Source organism: Dendropsophus ebraccatus, chromosome 1 (assembly GCF_027789765.1).
Source record: "Dendropsophus ebraccatus isolate aDenEbr1 chromosome 1, aDenEbr1.pat, whole genome shotgun sequence".
Classification (NCBI taxonomy): Eukaryota; Metazoa; Chordata; class Amphibia; order Anura; family Hylidae; genus Dendropsophus; species Dendropsophus ebraccatus.
In genome coordinates, this window is record NC_091454.1 from 196,778,426 (window position 1) to 196,793,963 (window position 15,538).

General features: G+C 42.6%; 1 long non-coding RNA gene across 1 annotated transcript; it reads left to right on the top strand.

Moving 5' to 3' along the window:
* Nucleotides 1-52: 52 nt before the first annotated feature.
* LOC138766306 (uncharacterized) lies at nucleotides 53-8,884 on the top strand. The gene is made up of 3 exons (XR_011358715.1): nucleotides 53-150; nucleotides 3,643-3,727; nucleotides 8,413-8,884. It is a non-coding gene; the product is annotated as an uncharacterized lncRNA (long non-coding RNA).
* Nucleotides 8,885-15,538: the final 6,654 nt, after the last annotated feature.

A 15,538-nucleotide genomic window follows, 5' to 3' on the forward strand; every position in this document is an offset into this window, starting at 1 on the left:
TTTCACTTTCCTAAGAGCCTCTGAAAATGCTGTCATCTGATTGGCTGCTATGGGCAATGGCGCCAGACTGGGACTCCACATGTGTGATGCTGCCCCCTCCATTAGTGAGATTATCCTGGAAAGGTGGATCACATGGTGACTCATACCGAGGTTAGATCTTACCATGTTTTTGTAGCCCCCTCCTTCATCCCCAGTTATAAAAAAAAAAAGGAAATAATGTAAATAATATAAACATAAATATTATTTTCAAAGCAGACAACCATAATAGAATTGGAAAAAAACGAAACACATAAGTGTAGCAAAACATATGTTCCATTTGATGTAGCTATATCAGAGTTTGTTTCTTGGGGGGGAATTTATCAATGCTTATACCAGAAGTCAAAATTTGGTGTCATTTTTTTTATGCAAGAAAACTGGCATTGGAGCCTTGATAAAGTTCCCTGATATTTCCTAAAAGCATCTTCTTATAATGTATTTATTCCCTATACTTACACGGAAAAAAAAAAAAGACACAGGTTTTTATTTATTTTGCCATGCACTGGTAGGTATAAATACTGTTTTACCTTTGTTCTGTGTGTGATTATGATTACTGCAGTAGTAAGTACGTTATGTGTTTGCTTTGCAATATAGAAATTAACATATTATTAATAATATTAAACAAATAAAGTGTCTTTTATGATGAACACGTAAGTACAGTATATAAACAGTATAAACACTCACATAATATCCCTTAAAAAAATGCACACAGCAAAAGAAGTCTAATGATCAATTCCATCTTTATTAATAATACATCATATAAAAGCAATTCAAATACGGACTCACAACACCCACTAAGTTGGTGCATAGCCGGGGGGTCACAGTTGCAGGGCAGGGTATTATCTGTTCTGCTGTGTATTATATGTGTCATTTAGTGTTACAATTCCTCTTTGTGTTTGGTTTAAGCCTATTGTGTCCACACTTTTTTTGGAGTGACAGATGCTATTTCTATTTAAAAGTTTTATATAATTTTAGTGCTGCATTGCCATCAGTCCAGGGCTTCTCAGATATTCTCACCAGTGAGGAACTACAACTAATATCATGCAACACCTGTATGCAGCCTGAATAAGAACACCTAACCACACCAGCTGCTGATTGGCTGGGACAGTCATCTCACCATCATGGTCTCTGTCATGTTGGTCCCACAAAGGCTTTTTACAGGGTTGTTTCACACTCCATAACCTGGCATGGTGACCTGGCAGATGCACTGCAGATACTGGTTGTTATGTTGTCTGGCCTGATGGTGTTTGCTGTGCCCGTGATGGTGTAGTAAAGGGCGGAGGACATACACATGGATGGCATATAGAAGGCACAACTTTTACTTTAGGACACTAGTCTTTCACAAGACTCTTACATGATTCAGTAGCAGGGTATGGCTGGAGCAAGGATATGCCACAAACTGGAGGGTAACATGGTTTCTGTAATTTGTAAAGTCAGCTCTAGTCTGTGTTGTATTACTAACTTCTTGTCTCTTATCCTTTAAGTGACAGCAAAGTTGGTTCCCAGTTTGTCTGAATTGTTGAAATTCCAACTACAGTGTGCAAGTTTATGAAGTTCTGTAGCATGAAAGCCACTTTATCCTAGGCCTGGTCAGTAGCCCAGTTTGGTTCTAGGCCTGGTCAGAAGCCCAGTGTGGTCCTAGGCCTGGTCAGAAGCCCACTGTGATCCTAGGCCTGGTCAGAAACCCAGTGGGGTTGTAGGCCTTGTTAGAAGCCCAGTGTGATCCTAGGTCATATAAGGCTCTTTTCCCCCAGCTGTATAACCTTCTCCTTCTTCTGCACAATTTCTCTCACTCTTGATTGTGCTCAGGAAGGATATACACCAGGTTAGTATTCTTCACTGCCACCAAATAGTATCCACAGTAGTGATAGGCTTAGAACAAGCTCCCCCCTCTCTAGAAGGTTCTATGACAACTGTGTAGGCATGTAGGTGCCAAGCTTAAACCTGGAACAAATACATTTACTGTATTAAAGTGATGACGGTATTATTTTATTTTTTTGAAATGCCAACCTTTGAGAAAATCCTATGTGCACCCCAGGTGAGCAGCGATGCATACACTATAGCATCACCACTCAGTAGGAGGACAGGTAGAGAGAGGGTGCCACACTTTGCCTTGTCCCGGTTGTTGCCAGCCCACGCTATGCCACTGTTAATATCTAATGATTCTTCATAGAACTTTGTCCCTGTTTGCCCTTTATATTGCGCCACTGCAGTCATTGTGCCAATTCAATCATGGTAACTAAATACCTGTATATTTCTACAGAAATGATTTGTTTACCAGAGGACACGTCCAGAATAAGAAACAATAGCATAATATCTTTGGTTGTATCTGGAATGGCAGATAACCCAAATTTACTGGTAAACTGTAGTATAGCAATAAGGGATTCAGAGGTAGCTGTTGCACCTAGGCCCTGATGCTTACAGTGTCACTGTCTTTAAAATTTTTGTTGCAGAAATCAATAGTACATGCGATTTTAAGAAACTTTGTAATCGGGTTTATTAGCCGAAAAATGCATTTTTATCATGAAAAAGTAGTTTGAAGCTCTCCCCCCTGTCTTCATTGTTCTCTATGGAGAGGAGAGGGGTGGAGGGAGATGAGGCACCAAAACAGGACAACAAAGAGTTAATTTACAGCTACATCACCGAGCTATCTCCTCTGAAGTCAGCACTGACCTCTCTGACCTCTGACTACCAGCTCATACAGCTCCTGCTGTGTAATCCTTTGTTCTCTGCTCTCTGCTGCCGAGTAATCTCCCTCCTTCCTCCTCCCACCTCCCCTCTCCATAGGTTACAAAGGGCTCGACTGATGTAAAAGAGTTGAGATTTCCTGATAATGAGTAGTGAATGAGAGAGAGGAGGGGGGATGGATTTGAATGCAGATAATAGCATATTTGCCTAATACACCCAATTACAAAGTCAAAAGTTTTGATTGGCTCGGGTCTGAGTGTTCAGATATACCGATCGGAAGAAGGAAAAGGGAGAGGACTGGCTGAAGCAGGTCCTCTCTCCGCTCTGTGTAAGAAAAAAAGAGTCGGGTTCCATAGACTTACATTATGAGCCCAACTTTTTTTTTGTAACACAGAGCGGGAGTGGACCCTGCTGCAGGGTGTTCTCCTCTACTCATTCGTACAATCGGTATGAGTCTGAACACTCAGACCCGAGCCAATCAAAACTTTTGATATGTGTCTGACATGTCAAAAGTTTTCCCAAATGACAGTGACATTTTAATGTTGTATTAAGTACATTGAGCTTCTTTAAAAAAAAATACTGGTTGCCCTTGGAAACAGACAACAGTTCATCCACACTAGGCAGTCAGTCATGTGACTGAACAGCTTATCACTGTGTAACTAGGTGTTACATAAATCCCTGACCCCATGGTGCTCACACCTCTCAGTAAATACAGGAAATTCGTATGTCACTCTCAGAAGCCTACACCAAAACATTTTGGGCCCATTTTATATGTGACCCTATAAGAAATTTCTATTTGTCCTATGAGTTTCGAGGGCAGAGAAATCCCCATCATTGTGCTGCTGTAAGGGACGTAGGGAAAGCAAAGTTTTCTCTTCTTTTTTCCTATTTAAACCTTGTCCTCCTTGTGTTTATCAGGAGCATTAATTTTGATGGTGCCGGAATGGGACTTGGATGGGTTGGCCAAATTTGTAGTAATAGCGCTTCTGCAGGAGTTGTAAAGGTAAGAAATGTTCACACTGCAAATGAAGAGGGTAAAAATTCTGATACAATATCAGTGCTGAATCCATAATAAATCCAAACTGGTTGTGCTGGGCCAGTGGTATAACCTAGTGATCCCTAGTAGTTTAATGTGTGTATATATGGGGATCCACCCATTGTGATGGTGTTAGGAATGTTGTAAAGTTCTATGGTCGGCAAAATTTGGTGTCAAATATAGCAGTCAGATTGCAATGTAAGCAAATCATTGTATAAAAATTCTGTATAAAATACATCAACTTATCATCATACATCATAATCAAATGTATTAGCTTATGTTTAAAATAAATCGATCAGTATATTGCCTTGTGTTCATAGGGAGAAGCAGGTATGTTCCCTGGTGTCTAGTGGTGTTGCGAGGTCATATTTCTGTCATGGCTAAAGGGAAAATTATTGTCTCTGGTTCCCAATGCTGAAGAAATTATGATAATTATTACTAATAATTGACCTTAAAAGGGTTATCTAAGTGCTGGGTGGACATAAATTTAAAAAAAAGGTACTCAACTTACTCAGTACCCTGCAGCTTCTAGGAACTGCCTGCTCAACCAATCATATGTCAGGCAGTGGAGGACATATCACTTGTGCAGCCTGTTCAGCTGCACAGGGGACCAGGCCAACAGAGGGGCCCTCCAGGTTCGGACTCTGAGTCTCAGACTAGCAGGCCCCTCAACTGCCTCGGGCCCCGCTGCATAGGTGATATGTATAGTCCATCCCCCATGTACCAGGCACCTGATCATATGCCCTGCCACCCGTGGCCCACCCGAGATCCCAGCAGCCGCAGCCTGCCCCACATGCCGCACTCATCTATTGGATATGTGAGCTACGGCCGGCCACAGTGGCACAACGCTTCTGCCCTACCTTGGGGCGCGTGCACCAGTGACGTCACCTTGTGGTCGTACATTTGCAATCGTGGCTTTGGGCATCCTGATGATCTGGAGGACCCCTGGGGGCCAGGTGGAGTATTGTGTGTGGGGATGGAGGGCAGCCAGGATGTGTAGTGTATGTGGGGATGGGGGGGCAGGTGGGGTAGTGTGTATGGGGATATGGGGCAGCCAGGATGTGTAGTGTGTATGGGGATGGGGGTCAGCCAGGATGGGTAGTCTAAGGGGAAGGGGGAAGCAAGGAATGCGGTGGCATGGTTTGCTCATGGGGGGGGGGGGGGGCAGGCGTGTTTTTTTGCACAAGGGCCCTATGCAGTCTGTGTCCGTGCCCTGCAGGGTGGTGTCTCACCTGTCAGTGATTAAATAAGTGGGAAGTCACTGCTAGGATGGGTCTGTTTTGGAAGTAAGGTTAATGAGTGGGGGACTGGTTGATATTCCACCAGGAATGGCAGGGGACTGAGGTAGGAGGAGAAGTATGCCAAATTAAACATTTTTTTTAGATGCCTTGATGTTACAATAAGGGCTGTGGGGAAAGCAAATCGTATGCTGGGCTGTATGTGTGTGTATATATATATATATATATATATATATATATATATATATATATATATATATATATAATGGTAAGCTGGGCTGTGTATATATATATATACATACACACATATATATATATATATATATATATATATATATATATATATATATACATACACATATATATATATATATATATATAAAATCGTACGCCTGGCTGTATGGCTAGAGGTATAACTAGTAAGAAGAGGAAGACTGTGATCCCGCTGTATAGAGCCCAGGTGAGGCCACATCTGGAATATTGTGTCCAGTTCTGGAGACCTCATCTACAAAAGGATATTGATAAAATAGAACGGGTCCAAAGACGGACTACAAAAATGGTGGAGGGTGTCAGGCATAAAACATATCAGGAAAGACTTAAGGATCTGAATCTGTATAGTCTGGAGGAAAGAAGAGAAAGGGGGGACATGATTGGAACCTTTAAATATGCTAAAGACCAAATAAGGTTCAAGTGGGATGTGTTTTAGAAAGAAAAAGAACAATAGGACACAGTGAGAAGTTAGTTGGGGGAAAGATCAGAAGCAAAGTGAGAATATATTACTTTACTGAAAGAGTAGTAGATGTTGGGAAAAAACTTTCAGCAGATGTGGTAAATCTAAGTGAATGTTAACCTGCCTGGGATAAACATATATCTATCCTAATAATATAATAATAAGGGAGATAATATAAGGGTGAACTAGATGGACCAGGGGGGCTTTTTCCACTGACAATCTTCTATTAAACTTAGGAAGACTAGACAACCTCTTCAAAATGACGTTTGAACAATCCTTGTGTTTTTTTCTATTTTAATATGATGTTCTTAGGATCACAGTGATCAATATATTCTTTTTGCTTCAAATCTTGCTCATATGCTGGGACACAACATGGGAATGGTACACGATGATGAATACTGCTGTCATGCTTCACCTTGTATCATGTCATCAACTTTTAGGTGGGTGAATATAAACAAATGAGAAAACAGAGGTCTACAGTTTATATATATTTGTTGTTTTCTGTTGATTATAGAGTGCACATACCTGCGCACACAACATACACACTACTGAGGATGTGAGGCCCATAATGATAAAGACAACCTGACACCACAAATATACATATATCTGTGCTGTCAGTTTCCACATCACGCAGAAGTACATACTTACCTAGTGCACTGCCACAGTGATCCAGCATCTCCTCCAGAATAATTGATAGCCGGGGCCTGAAGACACAGCAGCTTGGCAGGAGACAGAGGATGCCAGATCACAGCAGCAGCGCACTAGGTAAGCATGCACTGCTGTGTGATCTGGAAACTGACAGCACAGATATATGTATATCTGTGCTGTCAGTTTCCATGGCTACATGAACGATATGTGGATCATTTGTGCAGCCCGGACGCTTGATTTATCATATAAAAGCACTGATCAGCGCTCGTTTGCATCCACCCATGGCCATATAATTTATGTGTATGAAAGGCTCCTTCTCCCTATCTACTATTCATCGATGTATTCCTGATGAATCACAATCTAGAAACTTTTTTTTAAAAAGTAAGAAAATGTGTTGAATAAAACTGGTGAGAAGAGACACATAAAGCTGGTAGACCCTGTTTCTGCTCCTGTTTTCTTGGTCCCACCACAGGTAGACTTGGGCTTCCTAGATAAACAAGATACTTGAGCAGTACCCCCATACATTCTCCACACTACCACTTTAATGGGTTAAAGATTATCTTGTAATAAAGAATGCTCTCTGCTTGTTAAAAAGGGTCCTTTACCAATACTCAAACTGAAAGCCATTGACCCTTCCCCAACCCCTTCCGTTGGGGTTACTAGCGACCAGCAGTTTTTAAGGTGAAACCTGGTTAAAAGTGTTAAATTTCCCTGCTGTGGCATCACAAGGAAAATTAAAGGGGTTATGCAGGGTTAGAAAAAGAAGCTACTTTCTTGCAAAAACAGCAACAGCCCTGTCCTCAGCTCAAAATGGAGGAAAGAGTAGAAGTAAGTACCCATGTTTTACTAAGCCTGGATAGCCCCTTTAAAGCAAATGTACGCTGGCACAGGGAAGCCAGTGCTGCAGTGCTTTTTTTCAACTGCTGTCCGGTTACTGCGCACAGTGACGGTCTATTACCAAGCCACGGGCCCGGGCTGAAGCATTGGAGGTGGGCCGGCACGCCCCCAGAGGGAGAACACCCACACCTCCATGATGCGGCTCCATTGATTCTAATGGAGCTGCATCATAGAGGGGCGGGGGGTTCCATCCAACCACTGGGGGCAGGATGGCCCGCCAGCAGTGCCTCAGCCCGCGCCGATGATCCATAATAGACCGCCAACGTGCACGGGAAATGGGCTGCAGTTTAAAAAAGAGGACCGCAACAGTGGCTTCCCCGCGCCAGCGCCGTTCTATTTATGTGCAAAACTTAAAGCGAATGTACTGATGGTACATTCGCTTTAAGCACTACACAGTGCCTACCTTACTGGGTTATCTATGTGAGGCTAGGGCTACACCACGATTTTAGCCATGGTACAGCATGCACAGTAAAAAAAAAAAAAAAAAAAAAGCTCTGTAGTACTGCAATGATCGTGTTGCATTGTAGCTAAGGTCAAAGCATGGGGTTGTGATGCAGCCCAAAATGGCTGCAACCTAACAGTTACAGGAAATTTAATGTTAGATTGATTTCTTGCAACTGTCTGGTTGAGATTGTGGCCACTTGTGTGTCGCAATAAACTTCATTCCCTGACCGTAGCCGTGATGCAGCACAATCGAGGCAATTTGGTAGCATTTTTTGGTTGCACAACCCCTGTCGTCCTTTCCTCTCCGGTCAACAGATGGATGATCCCAAAGGATCTGCTCTCTAATAAAGGGGTTATCCAGTGCTGCAAAAACATGGCCACTTTTGTCCCACTCCAGATTGGGTGGGGTTTGAAACTCAGTTCCATTGAAGTAAATGGAGCTTAATTGCAAACCACACCTGATCTGGAGACAAGAGAGGGGGAAAAGTGGCCATGTTTTTGTAGCGCTGGATAACCCCTTTAACTAAAGATTTCTGTAGTAAATTATATGAAAATTTAAGAAAAAAAAAAAAAAAAAAATCCCATTAACAACAATGGCACCTTGGACAAGTAGGAACAGGTAGAACTTGGTATTGAAAGAACTAAGAAATCTGATATAAAAGAACAGAACTTGATTCAACATTTTTTTGTTTCAGGCTCTGAAAGCCGACTCTAGAAGCCAGCATGGGTCCTGATCAATGGGAGAGGACGGCAGTGGAGACGACCACAGTGTATGCACTTCTGTATACAGCGAAACCTCTCCAATGCACCAACTCTATGAGAAGACCTGGGGTAGAGAGCAGCTCTCAATGGGGGTCTCCTATTCATTCTATATGTATATTTTGGCTGCCTTCTCTTTAGTGGGACAACTCCTGTTCTCTCTCTATAGTTATTCCTGCACTCCCTGAATAAGGATGGGGTGCCATTGGAGGACTGGGACCAGTCCTCAATAATTCAATGTCATAAATCTATGGCACAACTTCCAGTATGATCAGGATTTATGTATCCGCTGATATTAAGCAATTTGTTAGTAGCAGAAAGTTAATCAAGACTGGATGCTCTCATCATCTTGGGCTACAAGTGATATTAGTATCACAAAATGAATAAATCTATAACTATATTGTTAAATCTCTATGTAGTCTGCAAATTCTAGCTTGGCTAATAGGTCACTCAAAATGGATTGTAATATTATAAGCCTGCTTCATATAAAAGTGTATAGGTGCATTAATATTATTATTGAGTAAACACATATTCTACCCATATATCAGTATTATAACCTAATACGGTACAGCCACTCACCAGTGCATGGTCACAGTGGAACAGGCCAGAGTATACCCCCAGTCCAGACTATACCCGGAGTTAAAGTGGCCTAGGGTAGATTTTTCCCCAGGTATATTTTGGCCTAGGCCAATTCATACCCCTTCAGGCCATATTATACCCCCATGAAATCAGTAGCATTGAGTGATATACATAAGAATTACTTCATTTTTTAACATAAAGTGAGAAGCTACTGATGTAAATCTTAAAAAGTCACTGTCGTTAATTTTTTTTTGCAGAAATCAATAGTCCAGGTGATTTTAAGAAACTTTGTAATTGGGTTTATTAGGCAAATATGCCATTATCTGCATTTAAAAAGCCTTTCCCCAGGTCCCCCCCCCTCCTCCTCTCTCTCATTCACTGCTCATTATCAGGAAATCTCAACTCTTTTACATCATTTGAGCCCTGTGTAACCAATGGAGAAGGGAGATTAGTCAGCAGCAGAGAACAACGGATTACACAGCAGGGAGAGGTCAGAGAGGTCAGTGCTGGCCTCAGAGGAGAGAGCCCAGTGATGTAGCTGTAAATTAACTCTTTGTTGTCCTGTTTTGGTGCCTCATCTCCCTCCACCCCTCCCCTCTCCATAGAGAACAATGAAGACAGGTGGGAGAGCATCAAACTGCTTTTTCATGATAAAAATGCATTTTTTAGCTAAGAAACCCAATTACAAAGTTTCTTAAAATTGCCTGTATTATTGATTTCTGAAAAATAAATAAATAAATAATCGACAGTGACACTTTAAAAAATATAAAATAATAATTTCCACCCATAGACTAATATAAGGAAGTCATAATGTCATGAAATATTAACCTATAAAGGTGGCTTTACACGGGGCGACTATTGGGTGAATGTTTATGGGTCACCTGATCAGCACATGACGTGTCCTAGACCAATCAGGTGACCCGGAAGCCCTGCAGAGATAGGAGACAGCGCACTTTTCAACAAAATAGAGACTGTGAGAAAACCAGTGAAGTGACAACTTTATGGCTGTGAGAGATATAGTCTGGCCTAGGCTATATTACACACCTGGGTATAAAAATGTATCTCATGAGGTGTACTGTGACTGTGGTCTGGGAAGATGCTGCATACTGTAAGGTGCAGAACACCAGATATCAGTATCCAGAGGATTGCATCGGATTTGGTGGACTAGGTCATTGACCAGCGGTGTGTGTGTTTTTTTTTTTTTTTTTTTTTTTTTTTTTTTAAATAAAATGGTCAACGAGGGGGGGGGGGGTTATTTTTTGAATAAAATACTTCTCTATCGTGTTTTTTTTTTTTTTTTTAATAGGCTTAGTAGTAGAAGCTCAGTTTCACTTAAGTGAATGAAGCAAAGTTGTAATACCACACATAACCTAGGGGCAGGTGTGGCATGGTTTTTGCAACTATGTATTTTTTTAATCCTGGAAAACCCCTTTAACCGGACTTTCTGCCTAATGGCAATATAAACTAGATTTGCATTTCCAGGGAAATAAATAGTGCTTGAAAAGAGCGCCCCTTTAACAGTGACTTCCCTTTAACAGAAACTTTAAACCTTGATACCCTCCCTTTAAGAGTGACTTTGGTCCCGTACCTTTAAGAGCGACTTGGGTCCCGTCCCTTTAAAAGCAACTTGGGTCCCGTCCCTTTAAAAGCAACTTGGGTCCAGTCCTTTAAGAGCGACATGGGTCCCTTTAGAAGCGACCTGGGTCGCTTTAAAGGGACCCGGGTCGCTCTTAAAAGGGGACCCAGGTCGCTCTTAAAAGGGGACCCAGGTCGCTCTTAAAAAGGGACCCATTTAGAGCGTCTTGGGTCTCTTTAAGAGCGACTTGGGTACCGTCCCTTTAAGAGCGGCTTGGGTACCGTCCCTGCTACATGGCTGCCCCAGCTCTGCTATTTTACTGACTGAACTCTGCTACTTATAAAGATCATTGCTCGGTTACCATGACAACCTTACTCATGTCAGGGAGACAAAATCGTTAAGGACCTTCCATATATTACACCTTCTATTGGCCAATAGTGGACATGTGACTGTGGATGTTGTGATACATTGCCTGACAAGACCTTAGAGTTCCTATTGGCTGCTATATTTCAGCTATTTGCATATGTGCTGTGATTGGCTGTTAGCGGTTAGAGTGTGGCCATTATTTTCTATAGGAAATTCGGGGTCTTTAAACGTAAATTTCTTAAAAACAACAAATCCGATCGAAACGAAAAATAGCACACCACTTTGAAACGCAGTTTGAACGGAGTCTGTGCGCAAAGCGGTTCGGGCTGTATTAATCGCAGAAAAATGGCCGGAAGAAGAAACTGAAACGGAAGAAGAAGAATACGGATTACAATATAGTGCTTTTCAAGCACTATAATGATTAGCTTTAAGTTCTTACAAGGTAACAACTGGTTGTATTCTCATGTTGGGATTGTAAATGTGTGAGCATTTCAAGATGTGATGAGCTGCTAGATATCTATCTTATAGTGATCTATTACTTATCACCTATCTATCTAATAGTAATCAGGTAGCATGAAAATTGTACTGTAGCTGATGTCATAGAATGGGGCACATATACTCCTTTAATCCTCTTTTGTGCAGCCCCCATATAGTATAAGCTCCCCTAGTGCCCCTCTACAGTAAAATCCCAGTCTGTGCAGCCCCTATAGGGTATAGGCCTTCTTTGTACAGTCCCTTATAGCAGTGCTTCTCAATTCCAGTCCTCAGGCCTCACCAACAGGTCATGTTTTGAGGATTTCCTTAGTATTTCACAGGTGATTTAATTATATTCAGTGCATCAGGTATTATCACAGCTGTCCTTGGTATGGGATAGCCTCAAAACATGACCTGTTGGTGAGGCCTGAGGACTGGAATTGAGAAGCACTGCCTTATAGGATAGATTCTCTATATGCCCATGTATAGTATAGCCCCCCTCTGTGCAGCCCCTGTGTAGTATAGGCCCCCTCTGTGCATCTCCCATATAGTAATAGGCCCCTCTATTCAGTCACCAGATAGTATAGGGCCCCTGTGTGTCTTTATGTACTATACGCCCCTCTATAGTATCCTCTGTTCAGCCCCTCTTTGCTGTATGACCCCCAAAGTAAATGTTAAAAATCTTATATATACACACACACACACACACACACTCACTCTCCTCTCACCCCCTCCCAGCAGCTACTCTCTCTTGTCCAGCCAAGTCCAGACAGCCTGATACACAGAGACTCCCTGCATCGGAAGTGCCCAGATCACTGGCACGAAGTTCCCTCTAGCTATGCGTACGTCTTAAGGCTGGGTTCACACTATGTATATTTCAGGCAGTATTTGGTCCTCATGTCAGGTCCTCATAGCAACCAAAACCAGGAGTGGATTGAAAACACAGAAAGGATCTGTTCACACAATGTTGAAATTGAGTGGATGGCCGCCATATAACAGTAAATAACGGCCATTATTTCAATACCACAGCCGTTGTTTTAAAATAACAGCAAATATTTGCCATTAAATGATGGCCATCCACTCAATTAGAAAGGCTCTGTTCACATAATGTTGTAATTGAGTGGATGGCCATCATTTAATGGCAAATATTTGCTGTTATTTTAAAACAACGGCTGTGGTATTGAAATAATGGCCGTTATTTACTGTTATATGGCGGCCATCCACTCAATTTCAACATTGTGTGAACAGATCCTTTCTGTGTTTTCAATCCACTCCTGGTTTTGGTTGCTATACAGCCTCACAAATACAGCCTCAAATATACATAGTGTGAACCCAGCCTAAAGGCGTATGCACAGCTAAAGGTCACTGTTGTCCAGGAGATCTGGAACTTCAATGCCAGATCCCTGGGCAGATTCCCTTTAAGCTGCAGGCACGGTTGATGAGAAAGGTGGGCCTAAACAGCTACTGGGCATGGAAGGCAAATACCACCCTGCCATCCAGATCATCCTGCTTCTGTTAGTGGGCCACCAGCGCCCACACACACAGACAATTTTGCTACTGAGGGATGCGCTGCAGTCCCCCTTTGAACAGGTTGCTTTTCACGAATCGTATTGTTTCCATACAAAATTTTTTTTTTTTTTTTACACTATAAATCCGTTCAGGTATCTGAGCTCTATAGTAAGCCACCGCTTTCCAGAAGGCTTGGGAACTAGAAATACCAGAGAGTAAACCCTTTTCCTTATCAGCTACTGACACCCCTTTCAATGCCACTATGGAAATAAGGGGTAGGTTCTCTTTTTCCAATATCTCTTTCTTTAAAGAAAAAGGGACACTTGAGACAAAACATTTTGATGAAGCTATAGTGTTTAATCACATGGTGTGTTTACAATATTTATAACATCCTTCCTGGTGTATTTGAAGTGAGTCACCCCCCCACCCCCACCCTACCACCACCACTCAAAGACTAACAGAAGTCTGCCTTTTTGGAGTCCCCCTTGGGCCGACCTCTGGAAGATCCCCTTCTGGTGTAATTGGCTCATCTATAATCTATCTCTGCGGTACTGCCGACGAACACCCTTGTAGACTTATGGTAGAGACTTTGGATCCCATAGCTCCTCCAGTAGCTTGTCCAATTCAGGACCAAAGAGCCTTCCCGGGTGATATCTCAAGTTACACAAGTGAAATTTGGAAGGGTTGTCCCCTGACCAGGGTCTCAGCCAGAGAGCTCGACGCCCCGCAGTTGAAAGGGCCATGGCTCTAGATGACAACCTAACTTGTTGTAAAGCTGCTTCACATAAAAAATTATTGGCTAGGGCAATCTGTTTGAAAGCCGAGAGGATATCATCCCCTTTCACTCCACTCTTAATGTTATTCTGGACCTTGTTGAGCCATTTTCTCTGAGCCCTGGCAACTTCACAGGAAGCTATAGCTGTTACACTTTGTGCCGAGGAGGCGGAGTAAGCCCTTTTAAGGGTCACCTCAATCCGCTTATCCATCGGGTTCTTTAGACTTGACTCGTCTTCAGCGGGTAGGAGGGCACGCGAATGCAATTTTACAACTGCAAGGTCTACTTTGGGGGGTGGCATCCAATCCCTGGATTGTTCCTTTCCAACAGAATACAATAACTTAAATCTCCGATTTAACATGGCCGCCTTATCAGGCCTTTCCCATTCTCTCTCCATCATCTCTTTAATGGCCTTCTCTACTTTAAAAAATCTGGGTCGCTTAGAAGTAGATGCTTCCTCAGGTTGATTTTCTGCCTGTACGGCCTTAATTAAGTTTTGTACTTTATCAGAAGGGAATAACATCCTTTGAGCTTCACAATCCTCTTCAGAAGACGAAGAGGAACCATCTAGGACTCTCTTTTCCGAACCATAGCGAGAGAGTAGGCAGGAGGAATAACTCCATCTAGCCCTCTTCTTTGACTGGCGGGATTCTCTAAGCTCGCTGATGGACGTTTTCCAGCAGTCCTTCACCCACATAGCAACATCACGGACAGAAGTCTCCTCCTTCTCCGATGAATGGGTGTGACATTCTGGACACACTAGATTTTCACTACCATCAGGGAGCTGCTTGTCACACCGATTGCAAATCAGGTTTTTGCGCTTAGAAGAAGACTTGCGTCCCCCCAAGCTTCTGTCTTCAGATTTTAAAGACCACATCTGAAAGCAGAGGACTCTAATTAAAATATGGTAACAAGTAACTATAGGAATCCCACTTGTATAATAAAAAGAAGTACTTACATTGTAGGGTACAGATATGCAGGGTAACTCACTGTAGCTAGCTTCACCACTCAGCTACACCAGGATAGCAGAAAGACTACTTGCCCTGAGAGAGCAAGGCAGTAAGTGCCCTGCAGATTTAAATATGGTGGATTTCCCGCCAAAAAATAGGGCACGCCCCCTTCCATTGCGCTCAGCATAAAATGAACACAAGAGAATGGACTTGGAAGAGGAAGACAGCCCAATGCCCTGGAAGTTATCTAACCCCTAGCAGATGTGAAAAAACTTCTCATAAGGAATCATACTCACTGCCACCGGGGGTGCTGACCTCACAAACCGGAAGTGCTTAGGCATCACTTCCTGTACTAAACTCTGTGGGCTACACCAAAATGGCAGCTCACATGACTAGAGACAAACCTTATACACGTTCTTCCAGAGGCAGCACCACTCTTGTCTCCAGTTTGGGTGCATGTTTTACAACTCAGTTCTATATAAGTGAATGGTGCCTAACTGCAAACCACACCTGGACTGGAGACAAGAGTCGTGTTGTCTCTGGAAGTTAGTGGCCATGTTTTTGTAGCGCTGGATAACCCCTTTAATCCTCCACGAGGCAAAGAAGTTTTTTAGGAGTCGTTGGGAGTGTGCATGATACTTAGCAGGGTAACGGGACCCTGCTCTGAGAGATAAGACAACTTGTCCCATGGACATCGGCATGAAATAAAAACTCTTGGTACGACAACCATTATTTGCCATTAAATGACGGCTACGCACTCAATTTCAACAGTGTGTGAACATAGCCTGTGTTTTCAATGCACTCCTGGTTTTGGTTGAAAAATACTGAGCAAA